Source organism: Rhinolophus sinicus, chromosome 6, assembly GCF_057876585.1.
Source record: "Rhinolophus sinicus isolate RSI-liver-muscle chromosome 6, RSI-T2T, whole genome shotgun sequence".
NCBI classification, from domain to species: Eukaryota; Metazoa; Chordata; class Mammalia; order Chiroptera; family Rhinolophidae; genus Rhinolophus; species Rhinolophus sinicus.
The window spans coordinates 7,929,988-7,952,549 of NC_142506.1; the positions used below are offsets into that span (position 1 = coordinate 7,929,988).

The 22,562-nt window shown below is 51.1% G+C and overlaps 1 protein-coding gene across 5 annotated transcripts in view; it reads left to right on the forward strand.

Moving 5' to 3' along the window:
• The first annotated feature begins 1,611 nt into the window (after nucleotides 1–1,611).
• Nucleotides 1,612–22,562, forward strand: part of CYRIB (CYFIP related Rac1 interactor B) — a 130,871-nt gene continuing 109,920 nt past the window's right edge. For 2 of the 5 annotated variants that reach the window (XM_074316756.1, XM_074316759.1), the window contains exon 1: nucleotides 1,640–1,898. The gene's annotated coding sequence lies outside the window, so the exon portion shown is untranslated. Of the gene's footprint in view, nucleotides 1,899–22,562 lie in introns of all 5 variants that reach the window. The other 3 variants (XM_074316757.1, XM_074316758.2, XM_074316760.2) reach the window with 3 other exon arrangements.

Sequence of the window (22,562 nt, forward strand, 5' to 3'; positions counted from 1 at the left end):
CCACTTTGTAAACGACCAAGAAAGAACCTAAACTGAGCTCAGCTCTGTCTGACTCCAAATCCTCTTCCTGCTTCTCTCCCTGTTTGTAGTTGAAGACCCAGCTGTTTCCCACCTCCTTTACCCCAGCAAGGCGGTGCCCTCTTTGAGGGATGAGAGCTTTGACGCTCATACAAGCTTCCAGGTACTTCTGTTTTCCCACTTTGCCTCTCAAAACTTTGAGGCAGGGTTTTCCGACCTCCATCTCCTGCTCTCTTTGGTTGCCTCCCTTCCAGGTTGAGTACACACCCTTCCCCACTCTGTCCCCTCTACTTGCCGTCATCTGTGCTGCTTTTCTGCAGATACAGTCACACAGCACCCCAAGTCCCCCTCAAGACCAGGAGCACCTTGGAAATACTGTTGGAATCACATCATCTGGGTGCCCCCCAGCTCCTAGCACTGGGCCTGGACAAGAAAAGGGCTTTGGACGTCTTTGCTAAAGAAACGAATGGGTTATAATCAGTTAAGCGAGCAACTCAATATTATTTGAGCACATTGCAACCACCCAAAGGGACCCTGTCCACGCGTCCGAGACAGCTGGAGATGGAGGGTGGGGAGACAGTGAAAGCTTTTCCTGGAACTCTTTTGATGCTCTGTTGGAGGTCAGTGGAAAGACGCTTTGAAGAACATTGTCTATATTCGTGAGAAATTTGGTTGACTTTCAAGAAAACGATAGGATGGGCTTGAGGTCTGAGAACAAGGCAGAGAGAAGAATCTCCGTTTCCTAGGCACGTGCTGTTCCATGGAGAAAGTGTATTCTTTGCCATTTATAGCGAAGGGGAAAGGTGGGATCCCCCCTTATACCGGAAGCTGGAATTATAGTGAGGAGCTTGTTGACTGGGAATTTCTGTACTAAAAGTCCATGGAGAGCCCCTTAGGTTAGCACAGACATTCCCCTCTGCCCCCCTTTATCTTTCCTCACGGCATTAAGCACCACCAGACCATCAGGTATTTTATTGCCTTCTCCTGCGACACCCTCCCCCCCTCACCCCCCCGCAGGGACTTTGTTTGGGTTCCCAGCTGTATCCCCAGGGCCTAGAACAAGCTGGCACTTAGTGGGCCCTCAGTTAATGTCTGTTGAGGGCTGAATGAATATTTTGCATGCACATGCTCTCACTGAGCCCGCCGCGAGGTGGGCCAGGCAGGGACCAGCATCATTCCCAACGTACAGGTGAGGGGGTCGCGCAACCAGATACAGGAACCTGCTGGCCAGAAAGTCGGGAGACTCGGATTCACGTTGGCGCCCTGCCCGATAGGCTATGACCTTGGGCCATCTCTGCGCCTCTCGGCGCCGGGGTTTCGAACTCCACGCCAGGAGGGCGATGAGCCCCCCTCCCTGCCCCCAGAGCGGCCCACGCTGCCGCTCGCCCACCGGCTGTGACTTGCCCAAGGTCACCCCAGCCCCGGGCCACTCCGCCCCGGCCCGGGAGCGCACGGGCAGATCGGTGCCGCGCCACCCCCTGCCCTGCACCCCGCCGGTTTTGGGGTGGGGGCCGGCGCGGGGCGGTCCCGGGGCGCCGCGCGCGCTGACGCGGGGCCCACGATGCGGCGGGGACCCGGCGCGGGGGGAGGCGCGTCGGCGGGCGTCCTCCCTTTTGTGCGCGGGCCGGCGGCTCGGCTTCGCGAAGGTAAACAGCGTTTCCTCTTCCTCCTCGCGGCGTCTCTTCCTTTTATAGTGATTTCTCGCCTGACACTCGCCGGAGCCGCTGCTGCTGCTGCCGCCGCGGCGGGGGCCGCTCGCAAACCTGTGGCGGTGACGTGAGACCCGCCAACCCGGAAACGGCGGCGGCGGCACCGAGGCTCCGAGGCTCCCGCTGCAGCGCCCGCGGCCGCGCTCCCCTCGCTGCTCGCCTGGCCGTCAGGTACGTGCCCGGGATCCGCCGGCACCGCCGCCCCGGCCGCCCGCGCGCGCCCTCGGCGCCGAGGGACACCCGCGAGGGCGCGGGGTGGGGGCGCGCGCGTGATGGATGCGGGGGCGGGGGGGGCGAGCCGGGCTGCGCCGGCCGCCGCTGCGTTTGGAGAGGGGGCGCTGCCGGGGTGAGGGCCGGCGCGGGGCACCCGGGGGATGTGCCTCGGTGAGGCTGCGGCGGGAGGACGCGAGAGGCGCACGCCGCGGGGCCGCCGCCGGGGCCACCCTGCCGCTGGGAGCGCGCGGTGGCGCCCCGCGCCGGGAGGAGGAGGACTTGGGGCGGCTGCCCCCCCTCAGGCCCCTCCTGCAGCCCAGGTGAGGGCGCGGGGTCTGACCCCCCGGCAGCCCCCCAGCCAACTTCCATTGGGGGCTTGGAAGGCCAGTCACTTATAATAAGGAACTAGAGGGGGTGAACAAAATCTCCATTGGTCTCGAGACTTCCTCCTGGGGTAACCACCCGCCTACGTTTGAGGAGCACTTCCTCTTTGCCCTTTATTTTCATCATCTTTATTTTTAAATGGAAGTTCAGCGTTAACAGTGGATGCCCTGGAGCCTGCAGGGCTCTCTTGGGGCTGTGTACCCACACACTGGGTCTCGAACCTGTGTCCTCGGTTGGGGGGGAGAGGAAAGAGGAACCTAGGATTCCCCTTGCTAGAGCCCTTGGGGACGGGCTTTGATCCCCACCCAGCTGCAAGCGATGGAGCTGGTGGGGGAGGGGTTGAGCGGGAAGCAGGCGCCGCTGGGGAGTGTCACAAGCACTTTGCACCTTCGTTTTCATTCCTGGTCCTGCCACTAACTGACTGTGTGACCTTGGGCAAGTGGCTTTCCCTCTGAGCCTTCCACAGCTGTCTGTAAAATGGGCTGCTTTGAGTTGGGCCCAGAGAAAGTGAGTGTGGATTTCCTGAGCTGGAGGGGCGCAGTAATGGAAAGTGTCATTGTCAGTCACCTTCAATTTCTGCGTCCCCACCATCTAGAAGGCGTGCCTGGGGCACATGGGAGGCCCTCCATAGATATTTGTGAAATGAATAGGTGGATGTGAATTTTGAGAGGTGACTGGGTGTGGTTCCACGGTTTGGTTTCCTTGCTCTGTCGCCTCCATCTCACAATCCCCAGAGAGCCACATTTTGCTACCTGGGAGCTGTGTAATCCACTCCCTCCCCAGGAGCATTATCTTGTGAAAATATTGACTCCTAGTGAAAAGGCGCTTACACTCTGACTTGAGCCTCTCCCATTCTTGGAAGACGGCATTTGGTGGAAATGAAAAGGAAGCATCGTTTTGATTGTCACCGCCAGATGACTGGCCTAGGCGGGCAGCCAGGGCTGACAGCTGGGCTGATTTCCCAGGCCTGGGGCTTCCTGTAAATGTGGAGGAAGCTGGGGAGAGGTGGGTTTGCTCTCTTGGTGGGGCATGCAGAAGTGGTTGACGGGCCTGGGTTTTCTTCCTGGGGAGGCACGTTGTAATTTGCATTTTCTAGATCCTTCATAGACTTTGAGAATGGGGGGGACCAGTGTGTGTGCTGCAGGAGGGCAGGGTGCCTTCACTCAGTGGGGCACTTGGAAATGGCCTTCAGATAAAGGCCCAGTACGTGTTTCTGCCCTTCTCTTTGGGACATTTTCAAGTAAATTTGCTTTCTCTGACAGCCGTCCCTTCTCCTTCTTTCTCCGGTCCCAAAGGCTTCTGTGCACCTCTCTTAGGATTCTTAGCTGGGTTTTTTCACATCTGGAGGGCAGAAGATGAGCCTGAGGGCTATGTCATTTTAAGAGGCAACAGCAGGTAGCTCTCTGTCGTGGCCAGTTGTAGTTTGGGCACGTGACATTCATTTTTAAGACCTGGAGTGGCCATGGTTACCTATGAGATCTTATTCTCATTTGACAAGACTTAGTGAGAATGCAGGACTTGGCCCAAGACCTTCAGCCCGTAAGTGGCAGATTTAGCCTCCTTCCTGTAGACTTTGCTCCCGTCAAACAGCCTCTGTGTTTCCCTGGCACCTGGCAGGCTGTCTGACATATGCTAGATGCACGGTACGTGTTTTTTGACAGAAGGAACAAAAGAGCAATGGTTTCCCCATCGCTCCTTATGCAGGTACATTCTGTCTCTACCTCAAGGTCAACGCACTGGCCTGTAGGTGACCTTGGAATCGTCCTCTGGTGGTTCCTCCCAAGTGTCTCTAGATTCTCCATTGTGCAGTGCCAGTCTCTGCCAGCTCTTACCTGAGGATCCAGGGACCATGACAAGAGGGGCTCCTAAGGGACGCCAGTGTCAGGAGGTGGTGGCCTCATGCTCAGCATTACCGCTGTCTCCTTGACTGAAGAGACCACATTCCCGTGGCTTTGGTAGTCGGGGACTTGGCCATCTTTAATGAACCATCTTCCAGTGAGCGTAGTGGTGTGAACCATCTTTAATGAACCATCTTCCAGCGAGGCAGTGTTGTGTCAGTGGAAAGTCAGATTTAAAATCAGTACACTTTAGGTTTTAAGGCTGGCCAGGAAGGCTTAGAGAGGTCACCACCCTCTCATAACCCTCTTTCCCTCATCTGTACACTGCTCCCCTCCCCCACCGTCCGTTTCACAAGGTTCCTAGTAAGAGGACAAGATCCTCAGTCACACCTCCCTCTTCTGCTGTTTGTCACCGAGTTTCTTCACGCTCGGAGCCTCAGTATTCTCACCTGTAAAATGGGACTATGTGTCGTAGGGTTGTTTTGCTCCTTGTGAGAGTGAGTGAAGCCCTTAGCACAGGCCCCCGATGAACGGCCATTGTCATCATGACTGTCATTATCATCATCGACAGTAGTATTCGCTGTCTCCTCAACTAGAGCACAAGCACCGCAAAGGCCAGAACCACTTCTCTTTGTAAACTTGGAGCTTCTCGAGAGAAGTCATTGAGTAGGGAAGGGGGAAGGCTGACTTTTCTCTTTTTCTCCTTCCCAACTGGGGACATGTGATAAAGGCCTGATGAAACAGGAATCATTGTGATCCTGTTTTTCATCCATTTCTGCTGGTCAATGGGTCTTTTTTCCTCTCTCTCATAAAGTCACCTCTTCATGGGCTGATGACACTCATTTCATATCTTCTCCTAATGTTCACATCACCTCCTTCCAGCTTCCAGCTTCCAGCTGAGACTTGGCTCCCCCAGGTTCTCATACAGAAAGTTCCTGTCGCTTGGTAGAACTTGGGCAGTTAAGCCTGCTGGTCTGAAAAGGGGTGATTGGCCTCCGCAGGTTGAAGGAAAGATAATTGTGTAGCCAAGGATGCATGAGATTAAGGGCGATTATATTTTCCTCTCAGCCTTGTCTACTGTTAGAGGCAGCATGTGTATGGGTTTGGGGGCCAGACTGGCTGGGGTCACATCCTGATTTTGCTGCTTACTCGCTCTGTGACCTTGGACAAGATGCTCACTCTCTCTGGGCCTTCTTCATCTTTTAAATGAGGCATAAATAATTGCCACCTGGAAGGGTTGTTGTGGAGATCAACCCAGAGGTTGTATAGAGCACAGTGCTTGGCACATAGTAGGTGCTCAGCAAATATCAGTTACTTCCCCCCTCCAGGCTCTCTCTGACCCTACCCCAGTCCCGTCATCCTGTCCCTCCACTAACAGAGCTCCACTTCCCACTAAGAATTGAGCCCTTGGCTGGAAGAGTCTTCCTAGATTCAAGTTCAGGCCTCCATGTTTTCCCCAACCCCTTGTTGGCTGGCTGTTGTAGGGCAATTCCACTGAATGGAAAGACCATTGTCCCAGAGCTGGTCAAGAAGAGTAAATTGGGGACTCATTGAGTTTACGTTCTCTCCCATTGATTTTTTTTTCCCCTCTCCGATTCAAAGACTTACTAGCTGCCATCTGCTCCAAGGGAAGGAGACATCATGTTCATAAATATATAAATAATCGAAGTCGGTGAGGAGATTTATTTAATGAAGTGTTGCTGCGAGTGATTTTTATAAATATTTAAGATCATCTGAAACCATTAGAGGAATTGCAGGGTTTATTAAAAAGCTGAAAGCGCGTTTTGGAAAGATTCCTTCTCTTTCCACGTTGAATAAATGTCAAGAGTAGAGATTGAGGGAGGGGCAATTCTGAGCATGGACGCAGGGTCCATGAGAGGCAGGTGGGCCACCAGTCTGTTTGTCTCTGCTGTCAGAGGTTGGCAGCTGTACAGCCACTCATGTGTGGGGGCTGGTGGGTGGAAGGATGAGGGTAGCCAAATCCACAGAACCAAGGGTGGAAACTAATGTGGGTTGCAAACCAACGTTTTTGAAAGCTGCCTGGGCTTCCTTAATGCTCAGAGGGCCAGTGGGTAACACGTGCCAGGAATCACCCTGCCGGCTGCACCTCTCAGGTCCTGTTTGTGAGAGTCAGTGGCAGGCTTCTAGAAGGTTCCTAAGGTGAATATCCTTTGGTTAAGGATGGTCTGTGTTTTCCTGAGTCCTGCTAAGGCCCACAAGTAGGAGGGCTTCTTGATGGTCCAAGTGAGGGATGTGTCAGAAGCTGGGAGGGATTTTGGAACACTGCTTCCCAAACTGGAGTGTGCCCCCAAATCTCTTAGGGATCCCCTTGCAGGCTCTGAGTCAGTGGCCTGGGGTGGGCCGAGAGCCTGTATTTCTAACAGTTTGCTATGCAATGCTGTGGTTTGTTGTCCACACTTTGAGTAGGGAGAATTCAGAGGTCCCCAATCCCCTCAGTCATTCAGGACCGGAACTGACTGAGGAGGCATATTGGAATATGTTGCCAGAGGTTCCCAAGGCAGCTGACAGCTTCATTAGTGGAGGAGACAGCCATGTCAGAAACATGTATGATTAAAAGATGGAGGCCCAGAGCAGACAGGCTACGGTGAGAACACAGAGGCCTGTAGAGAGAGGACAGCCTCCTTACCCTGCCAGAGCTGCTTAAGAAGCCCAGCAGGGTGCTCTGAGCAGTTGAGGTGGGGATGGAGCAGGGAGCGAAGAAAGAGAAGCAATATGAGTCTCACAGGCCGTCACACGTGACTGTGGTCTGGAAAGAGTGAGTGGGAATCTCATGCCCAGAGTTTCAGGTTTTAGGTTTCCAGTACTCTTACCAGACGAGGGAACTGGGGGACCCAGAGATGGGAGCATCTTGTCCAAGGGGCAAACTCAGGCCCAGAACCCAGGCCTTCCAGCTTTTAATCTGGGCCTTTCAGACGGCTCCACAGTGTCTGCCTATAAACCCTATGGGGCCATCCTAAGTGCCAGGCTCTGAGGGCCAAGGGGCTGTTGGGGCTGGACGTCCTTCCCCAGTGCAAAAGGTACCTCTGCCCCTACCTTCCTTTGGCAGGAGACTAAGCCCTTCCATCCACAGTGAAAAAGAAGGCCCAACATAGGATAACCGACGGCTTTGAATTACATACCGTGTCAGGGACTAATGGCCTCTTCTCCCCACTGGCACCTCGGAGAAGTAGGGAGAAATGACAGTGAGGTGTAGTCATGCAGAAGAGTTAAGGAGGGGAAGAGGCGTGGGCAGCAAGAGGTCGGAACGCTCCATCCTTGACTCATGTGCTTCATAGAGTCTGTAGAGAGTCTCAGGCCACTTGGAGCTCTTTGGAATTTAAACCCAACAATCACTCAGCAAATGCTGTCACACTGAGGAGCTGAGGGACCCTGTCACTGCCACTTCAAAGCTGTGTGGCCTTGGGCAAATCACGACACCTCGCTGGCCCAGAACTGTCAGGGATAAAGCTGGGCTAATCACACCTGCCTCTCCGGAGGTTTTGGAGGACTAGATGAGATAATGAGCATAAAAGCTCCCAGCGCAGCCTCTTGCAGAAACACCCCTTCCCCAGGGACATAGTGGGTGAGAAGCGATTGTCCTGTGCTAATTCTGGGCCAGGGCTCTCCCTCTGGCAGAGATATGGGGTATGAATTGGATGGGAGAGTAGGTATGTCATTAAGATAATTTCAAACTGCTGCCCAGGCTTTATGCAAATCTGAAGGCTGGAGTTGGCCCCTCTAGGGTTCTCCTTTGCTAGGGGATGGTGGCAGGGTGAAGAACTGTGACCTTTGGGGCCAGGTACATCTCCGTGGAGCCTTTTGCAAATTGTGCATCCTCTCCTGGCATCACAGTGCCTGTTTTGTAGCTTGTTGTGGCTCTTAAGTCAGAAAATGTCTGAATGTACCTGGCTTAGGGCCTGTTATCTAATAGGTACTCAGTAATTCGAGTGGCCTGTCCACATGGCCTCAGGGGCTGGGGCTCGGAGAGGAGCCTATGGGAGGCCCTTGCTGCCTGTCTGTGCACCGGCCCCGGCTTTGCTCAAAACCAGAGTTGAAGTACAATTCAGAAGACAACGTGGAAGTGAAACTCGGGCAATAACATCCTAAAATGTCTGCTCTGCTCCCTTGAACTCTGGTTTTGTGTACTGCTCTGAGCTCCACAGGCGCCAGAGACCAGCCAGGGTGCGTACAGATCAAACAGGCTTGCGAGCGAAAGCCAAGTGGTATTTTGCAGTCATTTCTAAACACGCCTTCACATCTATCGAGTGTTCAGTTCATTGTGGAGGGATCCGGTCCATCCTGCTAGTCAACAACAGTAGTTAAGTGAGGGAGGACCTACTATGTGCTAGGCCCTGTCATGGGTCCATGTGGGGAGTAAGAACTGTGTCCCACGCCACCCCACACAAGTCCCTAAGGGCTCGAGCGGCTTAGAGTGGGAAGGATTTGGGATTTGTGTCCTTGGACTAACCCGAGCCCGGGCGCTCTAGGTCCTTTTCTGTCACCCAGGAATTGCAAACGCTTTGGGACTAGGTTTGGAGATGCACAGTAGGGAGAGTCATGGGCGAGAACAGCTGGTGATCGAAGGGGGAGCAGGAGTTGTGAGTGAGGCCGTGTTCCTGACCCTTTGTGGAGGCATTGAGGCCCAAACAAAGCGTCCCTCACTATACACCTCCCACAAACATCATATTGTGGGTATTTGTGATTTGGGGTGTTTTTGTTGGTCTCCCCTGTAATGATCACGACTTTCCCTCATTGAGATGATCATGTTCAATGTGTACTTTGTGTGTGTTATTTCTCACCTTCACAAAACCTCTGTGAGGCAGGTACCGTCATTCCCATCTTACAGGTGAGGCAACGGCAGGACGTAGAGGCCAAGGAAAAAAAACACAGACTTGGCATTCACACGCACCACGCCAGCTTCTGTGCCCACCTGCTGTTGTACCCCCTCTTTCGCAGGAACCTCGAACCTAACTCAAAAAATTGCCAACGAGAATTGTCTAGCCCAGCGCATGCGCTGCTGTGGCTGGAAGCTACGAGGAGAGGGCGGCCGGTGGTTTTCAGGGTGGGCATCTCGGCAGCCATCTTTGCCAACCCCCGCCGGTGAACGTGTCAGCCTAGGAAGTTCAGAATTTATAAATGACTCTTGCAAGTAGATGCCGAGGGCTACTTTGAGTGGTGAGGCGTTTGGTGACTTCAGTGTGAAACTGACTCACGCTATGAATGTACCTCTTGATGCGGTTGGTGTTGGGATGGGTGCCATCCTGTACGTGACTCTGCCTGCACCCTCCCCAAGGGAAAGATTTGGAGGAAAGAAGGGTGCTGTGGGTTCATGCTTTGGGGGAGGGGAGATTGAATTTCAAAGGAAAATCCCAGTGTTTGCACCCTGGTCCTTGTAGACTGGAGAGAAGAAGGTAGATACAGGATGAATACCTCCTGCAGTCAGTCTTCCTCCTGTCCGTTTGCAATGTCTGAACTTGCCAGAATATTCTATGCATGTGTTACCTCTCCCGGGGTATTTCTTTCATCTGGCCGTGACTTGGGTGTGTGTAAGCTTTCTGGATGGGAGGGTCAAAATCAACATTTTTAGCAGGCGCTCTGAAGTGATTTTTTTTTTCCCTTTTTTTTAAAAATAGTTTCAGGTGTACAAAACAATGTGCTAGTTAGACATTTCACCCCTCACAAATCTACCCCTTTTCCCCAGTCTACTACCCCTCTGACAGCGTATATGGCTGTTACAATGCCATTGACTCTATTCCCTGTGCTGTACTCCACATCCTGTGACTACATATATATTAAATTATAGTTGACATGAAGTGATTTTGATGCAGTGGCTCCCGTGAGAGGAGCCCAGTTAGAGAAACTGCCACGTGCCGTCATCTTTTGCCCATGGACGATCTGCTTCTCACTCTGGGCTGATGCGTGTAAGATGGAAAGGACGCTGAACGTCACCTAGTCCCGTCCTTCCTGGCCTTTTTCACCCACGGCCCACACAGGAAACAGAATGTGTAAGGCGTGGTTAGAGGCTGGGTAGTAAAAGAGGAATCATCTTCTCGGTAGAGGTGACAGCCAGGGGACCACCCGCCCAAAGTGCTGAGGACGTCAGCATCTCACTCAGCACAGTGTCACCTCTTCTGAGAACCCCACTTGGGAAGCTGATTTTCATCCAAGGTGGGAACCTGTGCAGACAGCCTAGGCCACTCATTGAAAGTGAGGGACCAGGCCAGGGAGGTGAAAGCCTGCTAAGGGTCGCATAACCAGCGCGTGGCCCAGTGAGGAGGGTGGCTTCTGTGACCAGACAGCCTGTGCTGGGAGGCGGGGTATAAAGCCATGGGGTCCACCCCGCACTCACCAGCCTGGCAGGCCTGGTTTCCTGTTCTGGTCCGAGACTGATTTTCCACTAGTACCTAACAGATGGTCACATCCTTCAAGACCCAAAAGCACCAAAGGAAAAGAAACCTTACATGGCACTTACATCTGAGTCACCAAATCTGGACATCGGCACAGCAGGAAAACACACGTCGTGGAAATGATCAGGACACTCTCCTGATTCGCCCCTGCAGGAGGGTTTGCATACACATGGTTTTGTGTATGTGGTGCTGTGCAGGGACCCATGTGTGTACGTGTGTGGCATTCACAGTGGTGTACAATATACAATAAAGCACAAGGTATAGTAACCCTCCAAATAAAACAAATTCAAATACATGCAACAGGCAAAATGCACTTGTCCATTAATTTAAAGTTTCTAAAATTAAAACAAAAAGCGTTTGGCCCTCTGAGTAGAGTTGAAACAGCTAAATGAAATGAGCGTGTGCTATAATTCTATTGTATAATACACAGAGGGTGTGTTTAGAGTGTACGGTTGTCCTGACCCAGCGGGGGGTGACATATATAACGTGTAATTATTCCAGGGGTCTCCCCTGCTTGAGTGTGATTAACTTTGGAGAGGATTTTTTTTTGGGGGGGTGGGGGAGGTCCAACTGTCCAGTGTAGGGACCCAGTGAACAGGAAGGATGCAACCTCCCTTGGCCTGGTGAGTCCTAACTTGGTTTTGTTTTTTTTTTAATGAAAGTAGTCTCTTTGGTCACAACAGCTCTTGGATTTATTTAGGACCTTCTACCTGTCCTTGATCTTGCACATGTCGCACCTGTGGCTGAATGTCCCTTGCTGCTGGAGTCGATCCGAAAGGGCCTCCTGGGCCCACGGGGGACCCCAGCCTTTGGAGATGGCCCACCTCCCTGAGGCCCCAACCCAAGTGGAACTGTCTCTTTCCTAAGCAGTGTTTCTCAAAGTTTCGATGGTGAAATGCAGGGGAAGTGTAGAAAGACGACATTTGCATATTTCTGACTTTAACCTCGCAGAAATAAATGAAGAATACACAAGTTCTGACCTTTGGAGTGTTCCCCCCACCCCCGTTTCCCTAGAAGCCCCCCCACCCGACCCCCACCCTCCTCCATGATCTTGACCCGGAATGTGGTTGGAAAACCCGTCTCTCCAGATAAGCTGATCTTTGTCTCAAGACCTTGGACACTTAAAACCAAAAAAAAAGGAAACCTGATCGTTCGTTCTTGATCCTGTTACAGAGTTGTTGGGGCAGGCGGTTGGGAGTATCTGTGTTCAGCTTGAAGCTGACTCTCCCGTGCATGTGAGTGCCCACTCTGCAAGGGAAACTGGAAAACCCTGATGTGCAGCGTCTGGAATGTTCCACAGAGTTTGCTCCAGAGCAAAATCCAACGAGTGCCCATGTCCCCATCCCCATAAAGTCACCTGTGCCTTCTCGCTGGTAGCCAACGGGGTCCTACAAAGACCCTTCTGGGCATTTTTTTTGTCACGAGCCAATTTATGTCACGCGTCATGAAGGTACTTGTGAGCGTCTCCCCAGCGAACCCGCTCTGGGACGCTTTCCCAAGGAAAACAATAAAACAACGGACAAAATAGTGCTCATAGATCTTCAGCTCACTTCTTTGTATAATAACAAAAGAAATTGGAAATAGCCTAAGTGTCTGACAATCACCGAGTACTGGAAGCAGTTATGCTGTTGCCACTCAAAATGAGGGCCAAAGAGGCTCGGAGGAAACTGAGAAAGCAGTCCTTTGCAGGAAAAAAGCATGGAAGGAAATACACAGCACAATGGTGTCAGAGATTGTGGTCTGGGGACAGAAATGTGGATGATTTGCTTTTCCTTTCTCTCTTTTACACGTTTTCTATAATGTGGCCCTGGTACTTTCACTCCCTTCCCCTCTTCTCTCCTCATCTATCTTCTCTTCAAAGAAACCTAGAACTCTCCTGTTTCCAGGGAAAGAAAGAAACCAAAGTTTAGATCATTTCGTAAATGGTATACAACAAAACAGACCAATTACTAAAACTTAGGTCCTGGTATTTCTGAGATTAAAATGCTAACAGGCCTGATAAATAGGAGTATAGGAGAACTACCTTGTTTCCCCGAAAATAAGACCTAGCCTGACAACCAGCTGTAATGCATCTTTTGGAGCGAAAATGAACATAAGACCCAGTATTATATTATATTATATTATATTATATTATATTATATTATATTATATTATATTATATTATATTATATTATGCCCGGTCTTATTTTACTATAAGTAAAATAAGACTTATATAAGTAAAATAAGACTTATAGTAAAATAAGACCGGGCCTTATATTCATTTTCCCTCCAAAAGACGCATTAGAGCTGATTGTCCGGCTAGGTCTTATTTTCGGGGAAACACGGTAAGAAAGACAGCTAGCGATTCTTTTTGTTGTTGTTAATTTTGGGGGGGAATATTGGGGAACAGTGTGTTTTTCGAGGACCCATCAGTTCAAAGTCAAGTCGTCGTTTTCAATCTAGTTGTGGAGGGCGCAGTTCAGCTCCCAGTCAAGCTGTTGTTTTCGCTGTAGTCGTGAAGACTGCAGCTCACTGGTCCATGTGGGAATCGAACCGGCAACCTTGGTGTTATGAGCACTGCACTCTAACCAAGTGAGCCAACCGGAAGCCCGAGCTAGGAACTCTTGAATATAAAAGCTGCTATGGGTTGACCAGACCCTCCTAGGCCTATGGGAAGATATTATTGTCACTATTTGATAAATGAGGTAGCCTGAGGTCAGCTCTCTGACTTCTAGAAACATGAGGTCATGTGACTTCTAGAAACACAACACTCTCTCCAGGTTAACAGCTGATGGAGTGAAGATCATCTAGAGAGACAAATACCAGTAACACTCTTCAAGTTATATGGACATTATTTTCAGGGAAAGGTAAGATGAAGGACAGCTACCGATTGACCGAGCAAAAGGTTTTTTCTGTTTGGGTGACATTGTTGAGGTCAAGTGTCAAAGCAGAAGTGAACTTCAGGTTCAGTGGGGGAGCTGCTGCCCTGTGTGCTCCCAATGGAAGATAGGTAACCTTGTGTCCACAGCTATCGGTCCCCCCCCACAAGTCCTCCTCGGCTTGACCTCTACGGAGGACCACGTGACCTGTGCTCTGTGGCAGGACACAGGGGACAGAGAGAAATGGATGCATCTGCCGTCTTAGAAACCTGTAACCGTATACGAGATTGCCAGTTTCCAGACAGTCTCTGTGGTATTTAAAATGCCATTTTCTCTCGAGTTCTGTGTCTGTCATGCAGCTTTGCCTGCCTTTTGGAGAGGTTCTGATTCAAAACTCTCCAAGCCGTTTTTTAAGGAAGGCACAAACCCCCGAAAGGTACATGCTCTGCAGGTGCCAATGTACATTTGATGCATAAGGGTATGAATTCATTTTCTGCTCTGGGTGGAAAATGGAAATTGCAGTACTTTCAAATATTTCAGACGCCAAGATTCGTAATGGATGTGTGTGTACACGTGTTTCTATGATTAGATACGAAAGAGGAACCCATTTTTAGCATCTCCAGTGGGCGTTTATTGAGTGTCCAGAACATCCCTTTTCCCCCCCACCATTGCCGCCAGCTCTGTTCTCCTGTCCAGCATCTGGGCCGTCTGACCTTCTAGAGGAAGTGATATGCAAATCAGGCAGTCACGCTGCTCTGGATAATGAAGGAAGAAATGAAGCCGCAGGGACTGGTTGCTGGGGCCTGGGCTGCCCCAGCTGAGTCATGCATGGCCCGCCCCCTCGACGTTTCGAGGGTCAGAGGAAGAAAATGAAGGACCAGAACACAGAGTGAGAAAGCTGCTTATGACAGAGGTTTCCCGTGGCCTACATCATCTCATTTAAGCCTCAAAACCACCTGGAGAGATGTAGTTCAGCGTAGCAAATCCTTGATGGCAGCCGGCCCATCCGGTGTTAAGCAGGGCTGGTAAAAGGCAGCTCCAGGGTTTTAATTAGCCAAGGGCGTGGGTGTCATCTGCTCGCAAGGGCTGCAGGGACCCATGGGCCTCGCCCCTGCAGTGTGTACCCAGCTCTGCCATTTGCTCTGAGCCTGTCAAGTCACTTCACTTCCTTAGGCAATCAGAGGATGAAGCTGGGGGCGGCTGAGGCCCTCGTGGTACGTCTGTCTCCTCCCACCTCCCTCTTCCACTGACCATACCCTGCGGGCCCTGTCACCTGGTGCCCTCCCAGGGGGGTGTGGCTGCTCTCTGGGGGGGGGGTATCTTTTCTAGATCTGTCCCTGTTCTCCTGTGCCCCCTTCCTTCTGTGCCCTTCCCTCCCTCCCCCACTCATGCTCAGAACATGGGACAAGCCTCGGTTCGAGTGAATAATTGAGAACTAACTCTAGGAACAGACGGCTATGAATAGATGTGCTGGAAGAAAGCATTTTGGCAAGTTTGAGCTGAGCTGAGTATTGTTGGTGATGAATTAAAGATGAACTTCCTGGCTCTCTGTTCTACTTAGCCTTGACCAAACACTACGTCTTGAATATTAAAAAAATAAAAAAGGAAGAGAAAAAATCAGAAAGGGGCTTACATGGCAAATATGATAGAAAATAAAGCCTAAGAACACGTTATATTCATAGAGCGCTTTGTGTTTACACCGTGGCCTCGTTCCACTAAACATCCCCCAGCCCAGGTACTGGGTCTTTTCCTGTTTTAGGTCCATAGGTCAGGTTCACAGTCGGCTTTGCTCCAAGAGTGTTTGTAGAAGGAGTGGATAATTCTTTCAGAAAATTGAAGCCCAGAGAGGTTGAGTGACTTGCCCAAGGCTGCACAGCGGGTCAGGGCCAGAGGTGGGACTTATTTTCTTAGCCTCAGCAATTCCTAACCTCCACCTGGTGGGCAGATGCTCTGCAGGCTGGCAGAGAATTCAGAAGTCAAAGACAACAGCCCAGTTCATGAAAAAAGCATTTACTGAGGCCTTAGCCCTCCTTTATTCTGTGCTCTCCCAATTAGTCTGTTCTCTTGGTGACCACATACACTCTCATCCCTCCCCCTTTTCCCTACCTTACCCACCTGTCTCATTTGTATGACACTCACTGGGGTTCCTCCCAAGATCCTGGAAGCCACCTGGGGCTGTTATTCAGTGAGCTGAGCGCGAGAGTGCAGCTTCTGCCGTGGGAACTGGAGCTGAAGGAAAGAAGACATTGTCGAGTCCTCCTGCCCCCCCACCCCCCATGAGTGAGGACTCTTGCTCTCTATTAGATGGTCTCCAAGTTGGGTGTCCTCTGGACCAACCACTTTTCCTTGTTCAGCCTCTCCTTTTTCTTATCTGTAGAAATGGTCATTCACCACACGCATCCAGAGCCCCTCCTGTGTGCTGGGTACACACTGGGAGTGCTGTTTGTCACAGTAAATGCTGCCCTTCCCTTCAGCCAGCTCTGGGCAGTGTCTCCCTTGGGCCCTATGCACCTCCCGACTCTAAGGACTGTAGGAGGCCTTTGGAGGACTGAGCTGCAGGTACGCGCCCCTGGGGAAGCCTTCTGCATCCCTCTCCCCGCTCCCTTTTTGGGTCCAGTGGGTGAAAACCCTGCCTTCCGTGTTTTCTCCACCCCCCTCATTTTCTATAAGCATGCATTAAGCATGAACTGTGGGCCAGGGTTTGGGTTAGGTGTCCTAGTGGTGACATCTGCAGGATGCAAGCACTGCTTAGGGAGAGTCCTGGGAGGAGATGGACATAAAAGCAAATCATTGTATTAATGTGCAAAGTGTTCAAGTTATGAAAAATTTAAAACTTGCAAAGCAATGATATGCCTTGTTGGTGGGGGTCCAATCGTATGTAATAAAGGTATAAAGAAATGCACGGCAGTGATAAATACCAAATTCTGTATCGTTCTTAGCCTTGGGGGATTACAGAGAACAATTGGATTGGGGCAGGATACCCAGGGGACTTTGTATTTGCTATATTCCTTAGGCTGCGCTATTGGTAGGAGAGGTGGCTTTGTGATTCTTTGTATACTGTTTGTACATCTAAAATCTTGCACAGTAAAATTTTAAAAATAGAATTGCAAGCAAGAGGTTATTTGGAGACTCTAGCCTGGAGGGTCTCCAGCCAGATACAGAATTTTCTTCTCTCTGCATATCTAGCTGAGTACAGGACTGGGCCAGGCTCGCACACTCACAATGTGTTGAACTGAACTCTGTCCAGGAGGTGCTGGGGAAGGCTTTGTAGAGAAGGTGACGGTTTCCACTGAATTTTGAAGGCCAACGCTGGGAACAGCATTTCAGACAAAGGGGAACAGCATGTACAAAAACCAGACAGGCAGGCCAGCATTCAAAGAACTAGGAAGTGTGAACGGCTGTATCGGCTCAGCTTGGAGCAGTCCATCAGTGTGCTTTGTTCCTCATCATTTATACTCAGAATGGCTCAGGATCCAGGTTGGCTTGGAGTTGCCTCAGGATAGACTCAGATATTAAAACCAGATCAGTTTCCAGAGAGGGCTTTGATGTTGACCAGGGCCTCGGCATTGTGAGATTGGTCCCAGCCCAAGGAGATTGGCTTCAGCCTCAAGTGCAGAAAGCCGTTGGTAAACCAAGACCGTGATAAAGGAGTGAGACCTGCAGAGTGCCAAACTGGTGACAAGGAGTGTCTTGTACAGAAAGGAGCCCAGGTTGCCACTGGCTGATGTTCAAAACTCATCTGGGAAGCGGCTGCCTGCTTCGAAGAGGGGAGGAGGCAGGAAGGCCAATCTCTGTGTTGAGTGGCTTGGGGAATAATGTATATTCAAGATCGTTTTCTTTGAAAACATTGCAAAGCCAATGAAACTCCCCCGGGGGAACCAGATTAAAGCAGCGATGGGGAATTTCATCAGTGTTTAATCAAAGACATTGACTGTTTTCTGGGCCTCACTGCTTGCCCTCCCATTGTTGTCTTTAATTGTGGAAACTCACTCATTAGGGTTTCATTAAGGCTGGCCCTGGGCGTCACCCCTCATTTTCCCCTTTTGATCTCTGGGAAGTCATCTGGGGGACCCTGGGGGGTCCTTGGGGCTCCTTGCCATCTTTACCACTCATGTTCAAATTCAGGCCAGACTCTCTCCCATATTTCAAAAACGAGCTACTTCTAACCCCAGGTTCCTGCCTGGACTAAGGAAGAATGTGGGTTACAGGAAATTGTCCTGGAAGGGACTTTGTCCTGTTACAGTGAATGTTCTAGAAGAGAGCAGCCTCAGCTTTGGACACTTCATTAGGTGCCTCTTGTCATCCAAGGGCAGGTTCTTCCTCCGAAGTCTGTCCCCAACTGACCCTCAAGTCCATGGGACTTTGAAATGCAGTCTTGATGAGCCATGTGACAGCCTAGTGGCAGGAGCAGGGAGGGAAAACCACGGTCCAGAAGAACTTAGCGTGGATCTCTCACTGGGGACCAATTAATTCTGCAGGAAGTTACGGTTTACATTTTACCCTGGAAACTCAGGCACTGCACACATTCACATGCCTTGGCTCTCAAAGCATCTTTCCTGCAAGTTTGTTTAATCACAGTCATGGTTGAAAACTCCCAGCGTTTCTCCGTTTTTATTAGCTAGTCCTTTCCCACATTTCATCTGCTTTCTCTTAAACACCTTTTTTGGGTCTGTGTTTGTAAACCCTCAGTAAACACAAATCTTTGACTTTAATTAGGAAGCCGGCAATGGCCGGAAAAGGAGACGCATTCTATCTATTTCTCATGCACTGTGGATGTTGGAAGGAGAATAAGTCAAGGAAGGGGATCCCCCATTAGCTAATAGAGTGACCTGGGGGTGACGAATTGTGTGGCCTGCCCCCCCGCCCCGTCCCCCAACAGGCCATGTGTCCTGAATCTGCTGAGGTTATATGTTGACATTACCTGCAATTCATCCATCCATCCATCCATCCATCCATCCATCCATCCATCCACCCACCCATTCACCAAAGGGACACCCCCTTTTTGTAACATTTCATGATTAGACCTTCAAGGGCAGTGACAATGCCTGTGTTCATTCCAGCTTCTCTGCTTCTAACAGAGAATATACCATAGGTGCTCAGGAAATACTTGTTTAATGAATAAATGACTACCCGATGTTCCATTATTAGGAACCCATTTCTCTGTTTTAATCAAAGGCTTCTATCTTCAAGGGCGTCTTATAAAAATACCCCAGGGGGAGGGTACAGATTGCATTAGGTCCCCAGCAGTAAGTTGATCACAGGAAGAAGGCAGATGGAATTCTGAGGTCCCTGGGGAGCAGGAGAGCCCAAAGTTGGCCAGGCTGTGGAGTCGGAATTGGAAATTGGTATGAAGAGAGTGGAGTTAGAGGCCCAGCTGCATTTATTAGCCAGAATGGTTTGGGCAAGTCACCCAATCTCTCTGAGAATCTAGATGCTGAGGGGGGAACGACAATGCCAGACTCTTACTCTTAAGAGTCTTACCTGTTCTGTCCCCTTGGTTTTGGTTCTCGATGGCCCCCTGTTCGCCCAGGTGTTCCCACTGGTACTTATAAGATATTCATTCTGCTCTATGTGCCAGGCCCCGGGGATGCAGTGGTGTGTGAGGTCGATGAGTCCCTTTTTCATCTCAGCCATTGAATTTAAATCAAAGACAGACAGCAATGATTCAGGGTCCTGTGCTATATATGAGGAAGCTTGAGGTCTTGTGGGCCTATTGGCCGGGGTGGGGGGGCAGCATCAAACCCAGCTGGAGAGATCAAGGAGGGCTATGCAGAGGAAGTGGCACCCAAAAGGGTAGGGGCTGGGCTTTATTACTCTTTAGATTCCTACCTCTGAGCAGAGTGCCTCATGTAACAGGTGTTCAGGGAATGAATAAGCGAATGTATGTAAAAGTATTTTGTAAAACCAGAAAGTGTGATGCAAATGGCAGGTGTTGGTGTTATGATTTGTGGAGTGTAGGGCAGGGGCACCTAAGATAAACTTTATCACCCAGTTTCCTGAGGACCAACGGTTGCCAAGAGCTAGGATCTGCCCTAGAACACAGCCAGCGGGGTGACAGACTCAGCCTCCTACCCACTCAGGGAAGCAGACTGCCCAAGGCTTGAAATTTTTAGCCAGCCCAGTAGCCAGCAGCCCTTCCTAAGGGTTCAGATTTGGACATGCAGCTTTTGTCCTCTGGACCATGGCCCTAGGGCTGGTGGCTAACTAAGGAGGTGGGTGGCTCCTGTTGTGTGTGTGTGTGTGTGTGTGTGCGCGCGCGCGCGCGCGTGTGTGTGGAAATGGAATGGTGCCCAGCAGATTCACTCATTCACCTCAGTAACCTCGAACCCTCCCCTACAATCGCCGTCCCCAAAGCGAAACTCACTTTTTTTGTCCTCTCCTCCAGCCAAGTGAACTTCTGCAAGTCTGGGATGGTGACACCTTCATCTCTGTACCCCAGTACCCAGCACGTCTGGGTCTTGGGACAGTTGACAGAATGAATGAGTGAGCCAACTGTAGATAATGGCAATCAAGTTATCCAGAACGTAGCTGACACCTAGTGTCTTTTACGGGGCCGGAGGAGAGGGATGCTTCTGGAAGTGACCTTTTGCTGCCACTACTGTAGACGTTTTGCAATAGCAGATGCTTGAAGTTCTGCTTGACACTTGCTCTCTGTGGTGAGAGATGAAGAAACACTTCCTTTGTCCACACTTGGCTGTGGGGCTGTGTAGACACACACAGAGGCCTCGCCCCCCCACTGCCACCAACCTGGGAACCTCTGAGTCCGCTCTGTGGGGCCAGTTATGGTGTGAGGGCTCATGAATCTATGGCTACCTCGTTCTACAGTTTGGTGGGTGGGTGTGTTTCATGGGCACTTTCTATATTTTGGGGTGCTCCGCATCCTACCCACCTTCCTGTTTAGGGGAACCCCAGTGTGTAGGGCAGAGCTCTGCCTCCCAGCAGGGAGACTCAAGTAGACCAGACATTCTTCCTTCCCGCCTCTGGGTGCTGGGGCACCAGCATACAGCCTCCGCGTGGCCGCGTGGCTTAGCATCTGGCCTGAGGGCCACAGTGAGGCAAGGGCAGTCGGGGTTTTTCAGAGTCGGGAGTCGCGTGGAGATGGCGGGAGTCCTAAGCACATGTCCTCGGCACATTTCCCTGCTGCCCAGTCTCCACTGGTCCTTTATCCCAGCCCGGTTCTCCAGCCTGTCTGTCGATTTGGGAAGCGTCCCATCATTTTCTCATCAAATCCCTTTTCCCCATAAAATAGTCATAGCTGACTTCTGTTGTCTGTGATCAGTCACCCTGACTGACACTTGTCGCTGAGGCCATAGTGAGGGACCTTGGCGCTCCTCTGTCTCCCGCCTCCCTTTTTGTGATGTGGATGCCACCCAGCCTGATCCCATTCCTTGAAGATGGAATCTGCTGCGGTTGAGGTCAGTAAACATTGGGCCACCAGCTGTGTGTCAGGCATTGTGCAAAGCAGGGGGATACAGAGATAAAGAAACTGTAACCCAGCCGCTCAGGGCTTATAGTCCAAGGGGGAGACAGGCACATGGTTCTACTCAGCGTGGTGGAGAACAGGGGCAGGGAAGTGGGTTCTGTTTGCACACGGGGCTCCTAATCCTGACGGGGGACCCACAAAGAAGAGGTGACACCTGCGCTGAGGGGAGCAGGGTGTAAGGAGTTAACCAGGCCACATGAGGGTCCAGCACAACCAAACCAGGGAGATGACAGGTGTTACAGAGGGTGGGAGGCCGAGGGTGGTAGATGGTCAGTCTGCAAGGGAAGGCAGAAGCCCAAATCTGGATGCCCTGTGTGTCAGGGGGTAGTAAACGTTTTCTGTAAAGAACCAGGTGGTAAATTTGTAGGCTTTGCAGGCCATATGGTGTCTGTTGCAACTGCTGTTCTCCTCCATGATAGTGGCCCAGCAGCCGGAGACAACCCATGAATGATGGTTCCAGTAAAACTTTATTGACAAAATCAGGTGGTGAACCTTATTTGGCCTGTGAGCCTTATTTGGTCTGTGAGTTGTAGTTTGCCAACTCCTGTTGTACACCATTCTGAGGAGTTTGTACCTTACGTTGGGATGATGGTGAATAGATGTACTTCTGGTAGCTGATAACAGTAAGCTCACCTCAGGCCAGCTCAGCTAGGAAAGCGAATTAATGAACATGTCTAACTGAAAGGGCCAAGGGTAGGGTGGGCTGTAGATAGCATTTGATCGGGGCCCTGGCTCGTTTCTCTGCTCTCCTCTCAGCTCTGCTCTCCTGTGTGAGGTTCGCCCTCAGGCTGCCTCCCTCATGGCGCTAACATGGCTTCAGCAGTTCCAGCCTTCACATCTACATCTCTTCCCTGGTTCTTGTGGGTCCAGCTTAGGTCACGTGCATATTCTGGGGCCAATCCCCAGAATGGATAGGAAGGATGCTGTGTGCTCACTGGCTTAGGCCTGGATTCCTGCTTCCTTGAACCACTCACTGTGACAAAGGACTTAGGACCCAGGGACCGCTTGCCTTAGGCCAGCCAGGGGCTGCCCCTAAGAGAGACATGGTCAGGCCTGACCCACGTGGCTGCTGCCCAGTGGGAGAACGTAGAATGAGTCCATGCATGAGAGGATTGTAACTAGAAGAGCGATGCAGCCAGGTCCACGATTTCTAGAAAAATCACTCCAGTAACATTGTGGAACAGAGCCAACCTAGAGGCAGGGTACCTTTAGGAGGTCGTTTCTGAGACTGGGTAGCTGGGTAGCCAGTGGGCAGGCAATGGTGCTGGACATTGGAAGGAGAGAATGAATGTTTGAGAACTGTTTGGGGGATGGTATGGATAGGTCTTGTGACTCATTTAATGTGTGTGAAGTCCATGGTAGGGAGGGTGAAAGATACAGTTAGCAAGAGATGCCGCTGTCTAGCTTGGTCGCTGGAGAGCTACATGAGGACACATTTACAAGGGAAGAAGTTGGGCAGGAATTACTAGAGCGGCCGTTACACAAGGGCACCCCTCCCTGCTCACCCCAGGCGGGCCCAACAGCATAGTCCCCATTTTTGATTTTTGGAGTTTAGGGGCGGCCAGGAAAAGTTGTGTTCACGTAGAGGAAAGGTTGTTTTACCTCTTTACTCTGTAGTCCTCTCTGCCTTGGCTGCCAGGAAGCTCAGAGCC